The sequence below is a fragment of the Chiloscyllium punctatum genome, chromosome 34, assembly GCF_047496795.1.
Source record: "Chiloscyllium punctatum isolate Juve2018m chromosome 34, sChiPun1.3, whole genome shotgun sequence".
NCBI lineage: Eukaryota > Metazoa > Chordata > Chondrichthyes > Orectolobiformes > Hemiscylliidae > Chiloscyllium > Chiloscyllium punctatum.
The window spans coordinates 14,806,040-14,824,359 of record NC_092772.1 but is presented as its reverse complement, the minus strand read 5'-3'; the positions used below and the strand labels follow the sequence as shown (position 1 = coordinate 14,824,359).

General features: G+C 44.6%; 1 long non-coding RNA gene across 4 annotated transcripts in view; it reads left to right on the top strand.

Moving 5' to 3' along the window:
* The first annotated feature begins 224 nt into the window (after positions 1-224).
* LOC140458770 (uncharacterized) overlaps positions 225-18,320 on the top strand; it is a 30,104-nt gene continuing 12,008 nt past the window's right edge. For 2 of the 4 annotated variants that reach the window (XR_011953674.1, XR_011953675.1), the window contains exons 1-4: positions 225-332; positions 6,677-6,765; positions 9,193-9,300; positions 9,567-9,746. This is a non-coding gene — a long non-coding RNA (uncharacterized lncRNA). The remainder of the gene's footprint in view (positions 333-6,676; positions 6,766-9,192; positions 9,301-9,566; positions 9,747-18,320) is intronic. The other 2 variants (XR_011953673.1, XR_011953676.1) reach the window with 1 other exon arrangement.

Genomic DNA, 18,320 nt, shown 5'->3' with positions numbered 1-18,320 from the left:
TTTTACAGACATTTTTGTAAGTTAATTTTTCTCTGCCGCCCAGCCCCTGACCATGTGCTGCTTATTAATTTTCTTTCTGGAAAATCTTTGACACTCAAGAATTCTTTTTTCCAATAAGCAAGTGTATTTTCCTTCCATTTCGGACTATCAAATTCTGCACCATTTTCATTCCCTGTAATCTGTTTTGCACTCCCTGAAACATCAATTGTGTTTCTCCTTCCACAGAAACCAGTGATTAATGCCAAAGCCCTGTTGCTTGTGGAGAGGGTGATGTTTGACTTTCTTGTACAGCTGCAGTTTGTGTGGTGAAGGTACTCCCACAATGTGGTTAGGTAAGAGATATTACAGAGTATTCATTACAGCAACAGTGATGATTTGAAGGTAATGTCCAAATCAAGAACAGTTTGTAGTTTTATCATCATGCTTATAATTTCACAAAAATATTATTGGGAACTTTAGACATAAGGTCAGAGACTGATGGTATTAGGTCAGGTGACCAAAAGCATTGCCAAATAAGCAGGCTTTGAGGAATGTCTTAAAGGAGGAAAGCAGACCTGTGAGGTTTTGGCTGCGAATTTCAGAAAATGATGCTTTGGCAACTGTAAAAGCAGCCACACAGGTGAAGTAATGAATTAATAGATCATTGGAAGTCTCGAACAGAATGGGTTGTCGAGGTCTTCACGTAGGTCTGATGCGGCAAGCTAGGGATGATCACAATCAGGAATTAAATCAAGGGTCAGAATTTTAAATTGAGGGATGTGGGCCGGATGCTGGCAGGTGGGACGGAATTGGGTTGGAATATCTGGTTGGCATGGACGGGTTGGATTGAAGGGTCTGATTCCATTCTGTACATCTCTGTGGCTCTATGTTGTTGATTATGAATAGGAGCCTTGTGATGGATCAACAAGTTTTGGTACGAGGGAGTACTTGGGCAGCAGAGATTTAGTTTTTCTTAAGATTACAGGGAGATTGAATGTGGGAAGCTGGCCAGGAGTGTGTTTGGATACTGACGTATGGAGATAACACAAGGTGGATGACAGTATATGAGCTGAGACAAGGGTAGAATCAGCTAGAAATAGTGATCTTGGAGTGGGACTGGGCTGTCACCCTCACCTCACCTCTGGGATTCAGCTGGTTGTCAGGTTGTGAATCAGGGCCGTAACACAATCGGGAGCTGAGTGACCCTGGTGGAGCCTAAAATGAGTGTCACTCAGCTGGCTATTGCTGTGCAGATGCTGCTTGATACCCCTGTTGATGACATCTTCCATCACTTTACTGCTGATCGAGTGTGGACTGATAGATGGAAATTGCTTGGGTTGCATTGCCCTGTGTTTTTGTGCTGAACATCCCTGGGCAAGGTTCCACATTGTCGCTAGATGCCAGGGCTGGAGCGGTCCTTAGCTTGGTGGGTGGCAAGTTCTGGAGCTCAAACCATCAGTATTATTGCCAGAATATTGGTAGGGCCCGTAGCCTTTGCACTACTTAACCATTTCTTGATGTTATTCACACTGAATCAAACTGGCTTAAAACTCACATCTGTGATGTTGGAAATCACTGGAGAAGGCTGAGATGGATCATCCCACTTTGCACTTCTGGCTGAAGATTGCTGCAAATGCTGTCATCTTATCTGGTGCGTTGGCGTGTGAGACCCCTTCACCGGTAAGGGTGGGGATATCTGTGATGTTTCCTCCAGTGAGTTATTTAATTGTCCATCACCGTTCACAACTGGGTGTGGCAGAACTGCAGAGCTCCGATCTGATCTATTGGTTGTGGGATCGTTTAGCTCTGTTGCTTGCTGCTGATGCTGTTTGACATGAAATAGCTTCAGGAAATGGTTTAAGTAGAATCCAAAGAGATCAAACAAATATATCACAGACAAAAGATTAACTGGACCAGAGAATAGGACCCCTTAAAGATTAACGAGGCTGTCTATGGAACCACCAGGGGTGGGAAAGATATGGAAATATTTCACGTCATTTTTACTGGAGAAAGATATGGAAGCTCGAGAGTTTGGAGAAATAAACAGAGAGAACTTGAAAAGTATCCATGTTACAGTGGAGGTGTTACTGGATGTCTTGAATTGCATCAAGGTGGATAAAGCCCTGGGACCTGATCAGATGTATCCCGGAACTTTCTGGAAATCTAGGGAAGTGATTGTTGGGCCTCTCCTGAGGTATTTGTATCATTGATAGCGACAGATGAGGTGCCATTATTTTAAAAAGGTGGTAAGGAGAGGCCATGGAACAAGAAAATAGTGAGCCTGAAGTCAGTGGCAGGCAAGTTGTTGGAAAGGATTCTGAGGGACAGGATATCCATCTATTTGGAAAAGTAAGGAATAATTATTGACTGTTCTCAATGTGGCTTTGTACGTGCACAATAGTGTCTCACTAACTTGACTGAATGTTTTGAAGTGACAAAGAAAATTGATTAAACCAGGCTGTGAACGTTGTTTATATGGACATTTGACAAGATTCCACAAAGCAGACTGGTTAGCAGGGTTACATAACATGGAATGAAGGGGAACAAGCCATTTGGGTACGAAACTGGCTTGATGGTAGGAGACAGAGGGTGATGATGGAGATTTGCTTTGTGGACTGGAGGACTGTGAGCAGCAGTGTGCTACAAGGATCAATTATTGGGTCCTTATATAAATGACTTGGATGTGAATATATGAGATATGGTTAGTAGCTTTACACAAGACACCAAAATTGGAGGTGTAGTGGACAGCGAAGAAGGTTAGTTCAGAATACAACAGGATCTTGATCAGATGGGCCAGTGGAGCAAGGAATGGCAGATAGAGTTCAATTGAGATAAATGTTAGCTGTTGGATTTTGGAAAGACAAATCAGGGCAGGACTTATACACTTACTGGTAAGGTCCTGGGAAGTGTTGCTGAACAAAGAGACCTTGGAGTGCAGGTTCATAGTTCCTTGAAAGTAGAGTCACAGGTAGGTAAGGGAGTGAATGCAGCGTTTGTTATGCTCTCCGTCATGTTGTTGCTGTACAGGACATTGATTAAGGCTCTTCTGGAATTCTGTTTTCAGTTCCAATCTCCCTGTTCCAGGAATGATGTTGTGAAACTTGAAACATTTCAGAAAATGTTTGCAAGGACTTTGCCAGAGTTGGACAGTTTGAGGGCAGTGCGTGTTTGGAGTGAGCTGCCAAGGGAAGGGGTGAAGGAGAGTACAATTACAACATTTAAAATACATTGATTAAGCCACTTCTCGAATTCTGTTTTCAGTCTGATTTTCCCTGTTCTGGGAAGGATGTTGTGAAACGTGAAAAGGTTCGGACAAGATTTACAAAAACGTTGCCAGGTTTGGAGGATTTGGGCTACAGGGAGAGGCTGAATAGGTTGGGGTTAATTTCCCTGGAGAGTCCAAGACTGAGAGGTGACTTCATGGAGATTTATAAAATCATGAGGGGCATGGATAAGGTGAGCAGACGGGGTTCTTTTTCCTGAGGTGAGATGGGTCCAAAACTGGAGCACATGGTTGAGAGGGCAACGATTAAAAGGAATCTAAGGGCAACGTTTGCAAGCTGAGTGTGGTGTGTGTATGGAATGAGCTGCCAGATGAAGTAGTGGAGGCTGATAAAATCACAACATTTAAAAGGCATCTGATTGGGTACGTGAACAGGAAGGGTTTTGATGGATACAGGCCAATAGCTGGCAAATGGGACTCCAGTAGTTTAGGATTCCTAGTTGGCATGGATGAATTGGACCGAAGTTCTGTTTCTGTGCTGTATATGTCTATGACATTAATAAACTAAGATGCATTCCTCTTTTGTGGAGAGCAAGCTGAAGCACAGATAATTGTCCTTGGAGCTGAGAAGGTGAAGCAGTGATTTTGACCTGGTGCAGATTTGGTTCCAAGGTCTTGAATTTGAGGAGAGAGAGGAATTGTTAACACTGTCATAACTTTTAGTAACTACTTTCAAGTAATTGTCAAATAATACAAAGTGAAAATGTGAACATTATTGTACTCAGTAAGTTCTGAGCATCTGGAACAGTCTGAATGACACAGATTCAGCAGGTATTCTGAAAGAGACTTGGAATTTTAATTTTTAAGGAAAGATTTGGGGGGCTGTGGGCAAATAGGAGGGGATTTGGGACAGATTTGCAGCATCTCCAGAGGGAGAGAGTACAGCCCCAATGGGCTGAATAGCCCCCAGGCCCTGTGCTCTGTGGTACTGCCCCATTCACTGTGAATGATGAAGCTCATCCCAGGGCAGAGAGAGGGATTAGCCCTCCACTCTCATCACAATGGGGCCCGGCTGATTGACGGCAGCTCCAGACCAATGGGAGGAGAGTCTGTGTGGTCCTGCAGCCAATGGGAGTGAATGAGGGGTGTGGCCAGCAAGATGACACAGGTCCATGAGCTGTGCAGGTGCCGTGTCACTGGGTGGGGTTGGGAGAGACAGCAGAGACTGGGACAGAGGCTGTGGGACCATAATTACAAACTCCCGGGAAATTAGAACCAAAAAATAGTGGAAGATGTAAATCAGAAAAAACAACCAGGAGGTTCTGGAAAAGCTCAGCAGGTCTGGCAGTATCTGTGATGAGAAATCAGAGTTAACATTTCAGATCCGGTGTCCCTTCCTCAGAACTGATACTGAGAGAAAAAAATGTTGGTTTATATGCAGAGGGAAGGGTTTAGGGGAGGATGTAAGGTTTAAAGGATAGGTGGGAATAGAGCGAGAAGAAGGGTTGGATAAAGGAGTGGATAACGATCTAGCTGGGGGAGGGCTACTAGCTGTTAGTGGAAACTGTTAGTGGCTAACCATAGGTAGTGTGTAATGACAGGCTGTGAGAACAAGTACTGGTGTGTGGGGTAGGGGGGCTAGGACATGGGGTTGCTAAACTACGGTTAGCCACTAACTGTCTCCGTCGTAAGCTGTTCTCCACAGACATCACTCCATGATTGGAGCTGCAGAGGACAGAGTTGCAGATGGGCGGCACGGTGGCATTGTGGTTAGCACTGCTGCCTCACAGCGCCAGAGACCCGGGTTCTATTCCCACCTCAGGCAACTGTCTGTGTCGAGTTTGCACATTCTCCCAGTGTCTGCGTGGGTTTCCTCCGGGTGCTCCGGTTTCCTCCCACAGTCCAAAAATGTACAGGTTAGGTGAATTGGCCATGCTAAATTGCCCTTCGTGTTAGATGTAGGGGAATTGGTCTGGGTGGGTTGCTCTTTAGACGGTTTGTCTGATCTAAAAATCTCTTAAATATCCTTCCCAACCCCCTCTATACTCCTCAAAGATGTATCTTAAAGTTGTTCTCTTTAATCAACATTTCCAGCATTCGTGAAGCACTTTAGGAGATTTGTCAGTGTGAAAGGCTCCATACAATGCAGGTCGTTGTTGTTAATGTCTGACATTAGGAGAAACAGGAATGAACACTCTCTCTCTTATACCTGATAAACAGCAGCAAAAGCAGGAAGCACTGAGCATGCTCCAGCTCACAAAGGGCCTCTGGTGATTGATCTCAGTGCAGGACCAATAAAAGGATGGGGACGGGGCTGAAAGACAAGGTAGTGCCGGTTGGTCTGAGTGAATGAGGGGCGTGGCTACACTCAACCACGTGATAAGCCTCTCGATTAGTGGTGCTGGAAGAGCACAGCAGTTCAGGCAGCATCCAAGGGGCAGCATCCAAGGAGCAGCAAAATCGACGTTTCGGGCAAAAGCCCTTCATCAGGAATAAAGTGATACCACGTGATAAGCTTCACTGGCAGCACTGTGATGTTGTGATCAAGGCATTGGAAATGTGTGAAGGTGCAGGGCATGGTTAAGGAAAGACATATTGATCAGGAAGAGAAGGAAATTTTAATGGAACGGGCTGAGACGTTTTACAGAACTTAGTGCACATCGGAAAACACAAATTTGAAAATCCCAGGCCTGTGTTTGTGGCAAACGGGAAAATGCTTCAAATGGTGAAAGGTGTGAGTGATCGCCGCCATCTTTATTGGGGGCAGTGATCCACGGGACATGTGTGTGGCTGCCAACTTTGAGAGGGGCAAGCTGTAGGGGGACGCATGCACAGCCTTCCTTGGCAGGGAGTGATAGGGCAGGATTTACACAGTGTCAGAGTCAGGATGTTTTCAATGTCAAAGAGTGTGATGCTAGAAAAGCACAGCAGGTCAGGCAGCAGCTGATTGGTGGGAAGGAAGATGGAAACGTAGGACAGGTCAAAAGGGCAGTGCCGAGTTGGAAGGCTGGATCTGGGATAAGGTGGGTGGAGTGGAAATGAGGAAACTGGTGAAATCCACATTGATCCCATGTGATTGGAGGATCTGAACACAGATGATGAGGCGTTCTTCATCCAGGCATCAGATGCCTGGGATTTGGCGGTGGAGATGGCCCAGGACCTGCATATCTTTGGTGGAGCGGGAAGGGGAGTTAAAGTCTTTGGGCACAGGCTGTTTGGCTTGTTTAGTGTTTTACTGTTACTTTCACAGACCTTTTGTAAGTTAATTTTCCTCTGCTGCCCAACCCCTGACAATGTGCTGCTCTCTCAACGGACTAAATTTTCCACAGTATCTTTGCCAGTGAATAAATCTTTTTTTCAACAAAAGAGTGCATTTTCCTTCCATTTCTGACCATCAAATTCTGCAACATTCTCACTTCCTGTAATGCATTTAGCACTCCCTGAAATATCAACTATGTGTTTCTCTCTCCACAGACACCAGTGATTAATGCCAAAGCCCCATTGCCTGTGGAGAGGATGATGTTTGACTTCCTTGTACAGCTGCAGTTGGTGTGGTGACTTGGGTAAGAGATGTTACAGATTATTCACTCAGTGACAGTGAAGAGTTGACAATGTGTGTGCAAATCAACAACGGTTTGTATTTTTATCATTTTTATAATTTCACAGAAATTGAGAATTTCTGACATAAGGCCACAGATGGGGATATTAGGTCAGGTGATCAAAAGTATTGCCAAATAAGCAGGTTTTCAGGAATACATTAAAGGAGGAAAGCAAGTCTGAGAGGGTCAGGGTGCGAATTCCAGACTTTGTTCCCTTGACCGTGTCGAAACAGCCAGACTGGTGAAGCAATACATAAATGCATCTTTGGGAGTCTGAAAGAAAATGAGTTGTCGAGGTCTCTCAGGTTGTGTGGTTCAGGGAGACAGGGATGTTCACAGCCAGGAATTACATCAAGGGAGAGAATTTTAAATTGTTGCTTGGAAGGAGCCTTTTGATGAATCAACAAGTTTTGGTACAAGTGAGCACTCGGGCAGGAGGGTTTTCGATACTCTTGAGATTATATGTAAGTTGAATGTGGGAGGCTGGCCAGGACTGTGTTTGGATAACGTAGTCTGGAGATAACACAAGGATGGACGAGTATTTCAGTAAATGAGCTGAGACTAGGGTGGAGTTGGGTGATGTCACTGATGTAGAAATAGCAGTTTTGGAGTCGGGCCCCTCCTCATCACTCCCCCTCCCCAATTCACAAATATTGTTCGTTGTCCTGTCTGTCTTTTCTGGTTATGTCCTTCTCCCCAATTCTGCTAAGAACTAATACTTGACCTCAAGGTTGTTGGAAAATCCTGCTCCATCTCCACTCTCCCTTTCCTTTCTGAATTCCTCATATGTGATGTTCATCCAGGATCTATCTTTGTCCCCTCCTGTATCTCACCTACACACACTGCCAGGAGGTGACATCGTATTGGTTTCACATGTACACTGACGATGCCCAGCTCTCTCTCCCTATCATCCCTCTCTATTGCTCCACTGTTACTCATTCATCAAACTGCTTACCACTCGATTGGCTGCAATTTCCTCCACTGAAACACTGCAATGGTTAAACCCATTGCCTTCAGTTGCTATTACAAATTACTTTCCCTTACTGCTCAGCCCCTCCCTCTTACTGGGAAATGCCTGAGGCAGAACTTAACAATATTGCTCTCATGTTCTGACCCCAAGGTAACCTTCTGATCAGACATCTACACAATTGCAAACACCTGGAATTCCGATCTCTAAAATGTTGCTTTTCTCCACCTCACCCCAGCTCCATTGCTACTGAAACCCCTTACCCATGTCTGTGTTGCATTAAAGTTGACAAATCTAAAACAGAACCCTTGATTCTGCAACTGACCCAGAATCTGGTTCTAGGTTCCCTCATGATGGGACACATCCTCTCAGTATTTACCCTGTCATACCCCTTAATAAGCCAATGTGTTTCAATAAGATCGCCTCTCATTCTCCCCCAAATCCAATGAGTCCAGTCCCAACTTCTTCAGCCTTTTCTTAAAAGATAGTCCCTGCAAACCAGGGATCATCCCAGTAAATCTTCTCTGAATGCTTCCGATGAAGTGATGTATTTCCTTAAATAAAGGGACCAAAATTTCTCTCATTACTCCATATGTGGTCTCACTCGCACTATATAAAGTGGCTCTCAGGTATATACTCCAAACTCTTATACTGCAAATCCCCTGAAATCAGGAATAATATTCCATTCCCCTTCCTGATGACCTGTTGTAACTGTGTGCTAGCTTTCTGTGTTTCCTGCACAGTTACCCCCTGGGTCCCTTTTGTGTTGCAGCTTTCTACAGTTTCCACCATTTAAATAGTCCTCTGTTCTTTTATTACCTCCTCCAAAATGAACAACTTCACATTATCCCAAGTTATGCTCCATTTACCAACTTGTCCACTTCTCCGAATCCATCTCTGTAAACTGTTTATAATCCTTTTGGAATTTTACTGTTCTACATTTTCTAGGAGACTCCCCCCTCATTCTTCTAAACCTTTCCAGGGAGCACCGGGCAGTGTGAAGCATGCTGAGTTGCTGTCTTTTCAGAGAGACTCTTTGGAATGACTGGGAGGATCTTGCTGCCCTTTGGTCAGAATGGAGACAACTTGCCATCGAGCTGCATGAGCCTTTCACCCCCCCCCCCCCCCATGTCTTATTGATGAGGCACAGCGGCAGAACGGAAGGAAAGAAAAGGAAGGAAATCCTACTCTCCAAATCTCACTGACTCTTGGAACATTCTGTCCCATGTGTCAAAGATCTGCCCTGTTCAGTCACATGAAGTCCCAAGTTGGAAAATCATAGAAACCCACACAGATTTCCCCCTGAACTGACTACTGACCTCCACAAGGGGTAATATGTACAGTCATCCTGGACCAGGAGGAGGGGATGGTGTGAGTTTCTAACCTGAACTGACAGTGACAGATTTTATAAATTTGTATTACAGGATACTACAGGTGGATATTCAGATGGCAATCTCAGTAACTGTAATGCCAAACTCTGATTGAATTACTCCATTCATCAGGACCTCAGGACCTGGATATTTGCACTGTGTGTGAGTATTTTGTTCCAGCTCAATTCCATTTTCTGCATAAAAATTCTCCTTTGAATCAAACCGTCCCTCAATAGATCTCCCCAAAATCTTCAATATGTGTCCAGTAATCCTTTTATGATGAGTTGATGAGTGCAAGGTTTAACATCCTGTTGTATATGTTTTGTAAGCACTTGTCTCTCAGCTCCCCTCAATTTCCTTTGCTACAATGAGAACACCTCAGTTTCCCCAAACCCCTGATTCCCCAGTGTCTGTTTGCTCTCTATAAGGTACACATCAGGATCGTGTTGGAACATTCTCCACTTGCCTTCATCAGTGCAGCCCTCAACAGTATTAAAGAAAGCGAACATCCTCCAGGACAAAGCACTGTGCCTGAGTGGTGTCCCATCCACCACCTTCAGCATTCCCTCTCTCCACCTCCGATGCACAGTGGCATCACTGTGTAAAAGGTAAAGTCAGCATTGTCCTACCAGACCATAGGGCTGCTCTCTCATTAGGGAGAGATGTCTGGTGGTGGTTTAACCTGAAGGTTACCACAGCCCAGGCAAGGGGAGAGGTTGAGAACAAGAGTCCATCTATTGTAGATGGATATTCTTGATATGTATTAACAACACCCATGTCCCTGCAACTAAAATCCCCCATTCCTTGAACCATCCTGGTAACTCTCCTGTGCCCCCTCTCAGGGACCCTGCCATCCTTCCCAATGTGTGGGCAAACTCTGGTTTGCACAGACCCAGCTGCTCTGTGTTCCTGTGGGTGATGTCATCATCGAGCAACACTTGCACTAAACCTCACTGTCTGTGAGGGTGGGAGACACAAATCCCGAAATCATTTGAGATGTATTTAGTGTGCACTTGCTATGCCATGATAGATGACACTTTTCCACATGTACTGGAAAATAGAGGAGGATAATAGTATGGTGGTAGTTTTCAGTCGTAGTTTTCTTTCTCTCAGATTCGATGGACCACCAGAGCGTTTTTCTGTTCTGTAGACCGCTGAGATGTTTATTATAGGAATATGACAGGCTCCATTGGACATCAGGTCAGAAACGGTGATACTAGAATAGATGACACATGATTGGTCGATTTTCTTGGGAGGAAAGTGAGACGCAGAGATTTAAGAGGAAATTCAGAAGCTCAGCGCAGGAATTGTAAAGGGCAATCATCAAGTGAGAAATAAACATTGGGCATCCTGAAAGCTGGAAATAAAGAAAGGCACATATAGCAGAGCTTTGAGAGACTGGAGGGGATTAGACATGGGGAGGATAATGAAGCTGGAGGAGATGCAAGTTGGAAAGGATTGTGAGGATGGAGGATGTTACAGAGATAGAGATATTTGTGATAGAGGTTTTTGAATTTTGAGGCTGGAATGGAATTATAGAGATGAGGAATATTTGTAAGGCTGGATGAGATGGCACTGATAGGGAGAGTTCCAAACATAGAGGAATTTACAGAGGTAACGAGTCATAAAGTTACACAGCATCGACACAGAACATGTGGTCCAACCAGTCCGTGTCGACCATAAATTCGAACTGAACTAATCGCACCTGCCTCCACTTGGTCCAAGTCCATCCTAGCATTCCCTGTTGATATACGGGTCCAAATGTTGTTTTCCTATTAGAATCCCATTCCCCTACCCTTTTGCTCTACATTTACCCCGACTAATTCACTCAACCCAATCATTCCTGAACACTATGGGCAATTGAGCACGGTCAGGTCACCTACCCTGTACATCTGTGGATTGTGGGAGGATATGGGAGTTCGTGGAGGAGCCCACGCTGTCATGGGGAAGAATATGCAAACTCCACATGGACAGTCACCCAATACAGGAATTGAGCCTGTGTCCCTGGTGTTGAGAGGTCGCAGTGCTAACCGTTGAGCCACTGTGCCACCCTGAAATTGTAATTGCATTCACATCTACCACGTCCTCTGCAAGTTTATTCCACATGTGAACCACTCTTGTGCAAAAACAAAAAATAACATCGGAACTTCTTTTTAAAGCCTTACTTTTTAATTTGAGAAAAGGATGTCCCCAATCTTGAATCGCGCCCCCTCCTGGAAAGGGCACCTGCTGTTCACATTACCAAAACTCTTCAGGATTTTATAAACCTCTAATAAGTTCACCCCTCACCCTCCTGTGCTCCAGTGAAAAAGGACCCAACCTATCCAGACTCTGCTTATAATTCAATCCCTCCGTTCCCATCACCATCCTGGTAAATCTCTTCTGAACCTGCTCCGATTTAATAATATCCTTCCTATAACAGCACAAGCAGAACTGGGCACAGTATTCCAGAAGAGGCCTCACCAACATCCTGTAATACCTCAACATAACGTCCCAACGCCTATATTCAAAGATCTGAGCAATGAAGGCAAATGTGCTAAACCCCTTCTGAACCACCCTGTCTGCATGTGACACATAGTTCAAAGATCTGAACCCCTCGGTCTCTTTGTTCCATATCACTATCCGAGGCCCAAGTTTTAATCAGTGTAAGTCCAGCCTTCGTTTGTTTTACCAAGATGTAATATTTTGCATTTATTCCAATCCAAAAATCACAAACATCCTTCGAGTATAGAGGCAAGAGGAGTACACTTAAGAGTAAAATCAGTAAGGCAAAAAGGGGACAGGACACCGCTTTGGCGAATAGGGAAAGGGTTTTTAGAAATACATTAAGAGCAAATGGGTCACTAGAGAGAGAATAGGCCACCTCAAAGATCAACAAGGCAGCCTATGTGTGAAGACACAGGAGATGGGGTTGTTGGGGGGATACTAAACGAGTGGCATCAGTGTTTACTGTGGAGAAGGACAGATTTGTGGGGGTTGTCAAGATTAGAGATCGTGAGGGTGGGTGATGAGATGGGAGGCAATTGGAGGATGTTACAGAGATGCTTGTGATACCAGAGATAGTGATGGTTCTGAGGCGAGAGAGGATTTCTAGAGATAAGGAAGAGTTTAGTCTGGATGAGGTGACAGTGATCTGGGGAGTTGTGAGCATGGAGGAATTCAGAGATAGCGAGAGTTTGAGTCCTAAAATGATACAGAACAGAGACAGACCCTGTGGTTAAACCAGTCCGTGTTGACCATAATTCCCAACTAATCTAATCGCACCTGCCTCCGCTTGGTCCACATTCATCCAAATATTTCCTATTTATGGACTTGTCTAAATGTCTTTTAAACATTGTAATTGTATTCACAGCTGCTTCTTTTTCTGGGAGTTCACTTCACACATGTAAAGGTAAAAATAAATCCCCAATTTATTTTTTAAACCTTTCTCCTCTATTTTCAAATTGTATGCACCCAGGTCTTGAATCTCCCCCTCCCCCTTATCTACACGCTTCATGGTTTTATAATCCTTTAAGGTCATCCCTCAACCTCCTACGCTGTAGTGAAAAAGCATCCCAGCCTATCCAGCTTCTCCTTGTGACACAATCCCTCCATTCATGGCAACATCCCGGTTAGTCTCTTCCGAATCCGCTCCAATTTAATAATATCCTTCCTATCACAGCACAACCAGAACTGGAAACAGTATTCTAGAAGAGGCCTCCCCAGCATCCTGTACAGCCTCAACCTAAATTCCCAACTCTGGTACTCAGAGGTCTGAGCAATGAAGATAAGTGTGCTAACCACCTTCTTAATCACCCTGTCTACATGTGACACAGACTAAGAAGACCTGTACCTCTCAGTCTCTTTGTTCCATATCACTACTCAAAGCCTTACTTTTAATTAGTGTAAGTCCTGCCCTCGTTTGTTTTATCAAGATGCAATATTTTGCATCAGTATTTACTGTGGAGAAGTACACGGGAGATGTAGAATGTGGGGAAATAAATGGTGACATCTTGAAAAATGTCCATACTACAGAGTACGGGATGTCTGGAAACGCATAAAGGTGGATCAATCCCCAGGCTTTGATCAGTTGTACCCTAAAATTCTGTGGGAAGCAAGGGAAGTGATTTCTGGGCCTCTTGCTGAGATTTTTGTATTATTGATAGTCACAGCTGAGGTGCCAGAAGACTGCGGGTTGGTTAATACGGCGCTACTATTTAACGAAGGCAGTTTGGACAAGCCCAGGAACTACAGATGCTGTGCTAGACTAGGTGTTGGAGGGAGCCCTGAGCGACAGGATTTGCGTGTATTTGGAAAAGCACAGACTGATTAGGGATAGTCAGCATAACTTTCTGCATGGGAAATCATGTGTCACATACTCGATCTGGTTTTTAAGAAGTAACAAAGAGGATTGATGAGAGAAGAGTAGTAGATGTGATCTATATGGACTTCAGTAAGGTGTTCGACAAGGTTCCCCATGGGAGACTGGTTATCAAGGTTAGATCTCATGGAAGTAGCCATTTGGATATAGAACTGGCTCAAAGGCAGAAGACAGAGGGTGGTGGTGATGGATGATTATTTTTCAGACTGGAGGCCTGTGACTAGTGGAGTGCCACAAGGATCGTGCTGGGTCCACTACTTCTCATCATTTATATAAATGAATTAGATGTGAACACGGGAGGTATAGTTAGTAAGTTTGTAGATGGCACCAAACTTGGAGGTGTAGAGGACAGTGAAGAAGGTTACCTCAGATTTCAATGGGATTTTGATCAAATAGGCAAATGGGCTGAGGAGTGGCAGATGGAGTTCAATTCAGATCAGTGCGAGGTGCTGTATTTTGGAAAAGCAAAGCTTAGTAGGACTGATACACATCATGGTCAGGTCCTGGGGAGTGTTGCTGCACAAAGAGACCTTGTTGTGCAGGTTCATAGCTCCTTGAAAGTAGAGGTGCAGGTAGATAGGATAGTGAAGGTGTTTGGTATGATTTTGTTGATTAGTCAGAGTATTGAGTAAGAGAGTTGGGAGGTCATGTTGCGGCTGTTCAGGACATTGGTTTGGCCACTCTTGCAATATTGTGCGCAATTCTGTTCTCCACCTATCACAAAGATGTTGTGTAACTTGAAAGGTTCACAAAAGATTTATAAGGATGTTGCTAGGGTTGGAGAATTTGAGATATAGGGATAGGCTGTACAGGCTGGGGCTGTTTTCCCTGGAGCGTCAGAGGCTGAGGAGTGATCTCAAAGGTTTATAAAATCATGAGCATGGATCAGATAGATAGACAAGGGATTTTCACTGGAGTGGGGGAGTCTAGAACTAGAGGGTATAGATTTAGCGTGAGGGAAAAGATATAAAAGGGACCTAAGGGGCAACTTTTTCATGCGACGGTGTTGTGTTTATGGAATGAGCTGCCAGAGGGAGTTGTGAAGGCTGGTACAATTGCAACATTTATTCGGCATCTGGATGAGTATATGAATAGGAAGGGTTTAGAGGGATATTGACCAAGTGCTGGCAAATGGGACGAGATTAGGTTCGGAAAACTGGTCGGTATGGACGAGTTTGACTGAAGGGTCTGTTTCCGTGCTGTATGTCTGTGACTCACAGCCGGGGATCAGCTCAGTGGGTTTCGGTCTCTTCAAAGGTAAATCTTACTCTGTTTTACTTTTTCAAATCTGCAACATTCAGTAGGGTGAGTGTTTACTAGTTTAAGTGCCTCTGTTATGATCTTTTGGTTGAATGTTTTAAATGTAAAATACAGGCACTAATGTATTCGAGAGTAGTCTTTTGTAAAGCTGTAAGACTCTGCCTTTTTCTGGGTCTACAGATTAAGGTGCAGAGATGGCCATTCGTACAGTGATGTGCACTTCCTGGAGGAGAGTAGGGGGAGTTTGAATGATCCTGAGGATAGCCTACAGGAAGTGATGCAAATCCTCTTGGATCACATGGATCAGATGGAGCGGTGCTTAATGGTAATGAAGAATTTACAAAAGTCAGGATGTGTGATAGGTGGCAGTTTCAGGCCGAAAAACTGCCGATACAGTCAGGTAGATGGGTTACCTCTCGGAAAGGTAGGAGAGGGAGGTAGGTAGAGAAGGAGTCTCCTGTGGCTATCCCCATCTGAAACAAGTATACTATTATGGATAATGTAGGTGGTCATGGACTCTCAGGTGAATTTTGCACTGACAGCCAAGTTACTGCTACTGAGACTGGCTCAACTATAATGAGAGGTATATCAGATTCCAAACGCTCAAGGATGATAAGGGACTCTGTAGTTGGGCACAGACTGCCCTTTCTGTAGCTGACAGACATCAGAATGGGGTGGTACCTCCCTGGTGCCAGGATCAAGGATGTTTCGGACAGGTAGCAGAATATTCTCAAAGGGAAGAATGACCAGTGAGAGGTCATTGTACATTGGTACCAATGACATAGGAAGGGGAAGAGATGAAGTCCTGATGAGAGAATATAGCAAATTAGCCTGGAATATAAAAAAGTAGGTCCTCGACCATAATATCTGCATTACTTCTGGTGCTACATGCTAGTGAGAGTAGGAATAGCAGGATGGAGGAGATGAATGATTGGCTAAGGAGCTGGTGTAGGGCAGAAGGATTCACATCTTTTGATCATTGTAAGCTCCTCTGGAGTAGAGTTGACCTGCATAAGAAGGATGGATTGTACCTGAATTGGAAGGTGTCTAATATCCAGGCAGGGAGATTTGCTAGTGTTACTCAGGTGGCATTAAACCAGTGAGGGTAAACCCAAAGAGATAGTGAGAAAAGAGGTAAGTCTGAGGCTGGTACAGTTCAGAAGTCAGACAGTCAAGGCAGGCAAGGGCAAGGCACAGAACCAGGTGGAACTGACAAGTTACACTGCATTTACTTCAATGCAAGAGGCCGGACAGGGAAGGCAGATGGGCTCAGGGTATGGTTTTGAACGTGGCACTGGGATATCATGAGTATTACAGAAACGTTACTCAGAGATGGGTAGGACGGGCAGCGTAATGTTCCCGGGTATTGATGCAAGAGGAAGGATAGGAAGGGAGACATGAGAGGGGGCGGAGTGGCCTTTTTGTTTAGAGGTAGCATTACAGTTGTGCTGAGGGAGGATATTCCTGGGAGTACGTCCAGTGAAGTTATTTTGGTGGAACTGGGAAATAAGAAAGGGATCATCACCTTGTTGTTACTATCTGCGTGGGTTTCGTCTATTTGCTCTGGTTTCCTCCCATTATCTAAAGATATGCAGGTTGTGTGGATATTCCAGGCTAAATTGCCCATATTGTTCAGGGATGTGCACGCTAGGTGGATTAGCCATGGGGAATGCAGTGGTAAGGTAGGAGTCTCTGAGGGTCCGTGTGGTTGTGATGAGCTGAATGGCCTACTTCCACGCTGTCAGGGTTCTTTGATAATTCTACTAGTTTTAAAATAGTTACAGAAAATAATAGACCAGATCTAAATGGTGTTCTAAATTGGACAAAGGCGAATTTTGACAGTACAAGGTATTCCTTTGCTATTCCCAGGCTGGAAAGTGGGAACATAAGAACATAAGAAAGAGGAGCAGGAGTAGGCTACATGGCCCCTCAAGCCTGCTCTTCCATTTAATAAGATCAGGGCTGATCTTTTCTTGGCCTCTGCTCCACTTTCCTGTTCTCTCACCATAACCCTTAATTCCTTTCCTGTTCACAAATCTACCTTTTGACCTAACGATAGTCAAGTCGATAACCTAAACTGCTGCACTCAGCAGCAAATTCCACAGATTCACAGATTTACCTAAAGAAGTCCATCCTGAACTCAGTCCTAAATCTGATACCCCCTTATTTTGATGCTCTGCTCCCTAGTTTAAGCGACCCCTAGCGGAAATCACCTCCCTGCTTCTATCTTATCTACTCCGTTCATAATTTTATTTTTTTTCCCATCCAACCTCCCATATTTCGAAATTCCAATGAGCATACTACCAGTTTCCTCAATCTCTCTGCATACGCCAACCCTCTGAAATCCTGACTGAAACTAGTGACCCTCCTCTACACTCCCTCCTGTGTCAGTACATCTTTGCTAATGTAAGGGGACCAAACCTGTACACAGTACTCCAGGTGTAGCCTCCCCAGCACCCTGTACAGCTGCAGCATAACCATCCCTCTAGCAATGAAGGACAATATTCCCTTCACTGTCTTAATTACCTGCTGTACCTGAAAACCAACTTGCTGTGATTCGTGCATAAGGACACCCAGCTCCCTCTGCACAGCAGCATGCTGCAAGTTTTCACCATTTCATCATCAGTTTGCTGTTAGTCTGACCAAAATGGATGACTTCACGTTTCCCAATCTTGTCCTTCATCTGCCAGATCCTTACCCACTCACATAGCCTATCTGTATCCCTGTGCAGACTTACAGTGGCCTCGGCACACATTGCTCTACCACTCATCTTAGTGAAGTCTACCTTTCATGAATCGATGCTGTGTCTGCTCAATGAGATAATTTCTATCCACATAGCTCACTATTTCTTCCTTAAGAGATCGGGCATTTTCCCCACCAAAGAAGTTATGCTAACAGGTCCATTTTAAAATATTCGCATCACATTTGTAGCTTGCCAATCTGTCAGAGCTGTCCCAGAGTCCAGCAAATTTTAGTGAATTATCACGAGTGCATTTGCTATTTACCCACTGCCATCTGTTAACGTCCCCTTGGATGCACTCCATCACGGCCAGGAGACCCATCTACCTTTCGGCTGTTATCTTTCCCAACACCACCTCTTTACTGAGAATGATTGCTTCTTTGTCCTCATCTGCCATTGCGTCCATAGGCCTGCAACAACGAGAGTACACAGACAGTATGTTCCTGTTAAGGCCTTAATAGGTAGTGTAGGGAATGCTGCCTGTCGAGAGAAATTGAGAGTCTCGTCAAGAAAATGAAGGAGCGATACGGCAGGTGCAGACAGCTGGGTTTGTGTAAATTCCTGGAGGAGTATAGGGGCAGTCGGAGTCTCCTTGAGGGAAACCAGGAGAGCAAAAACGGGACATGAGAGAGCTTTGGGAAATAGGTTCCCAGAGAATCCAGAGATTCCAGAAATACACTAAGGATAAACGAGTAAGCAGGCAGAGAATAGGGACCCTCAAAGATCAAGAAAAAGGTCCTATTTGTCCGAGATAAGTATATACCTGTCAGGCAGGGCGGAAGCTGTAGAGTGCAGGAGCTGTGGTTTACAAAGGAAATGGAA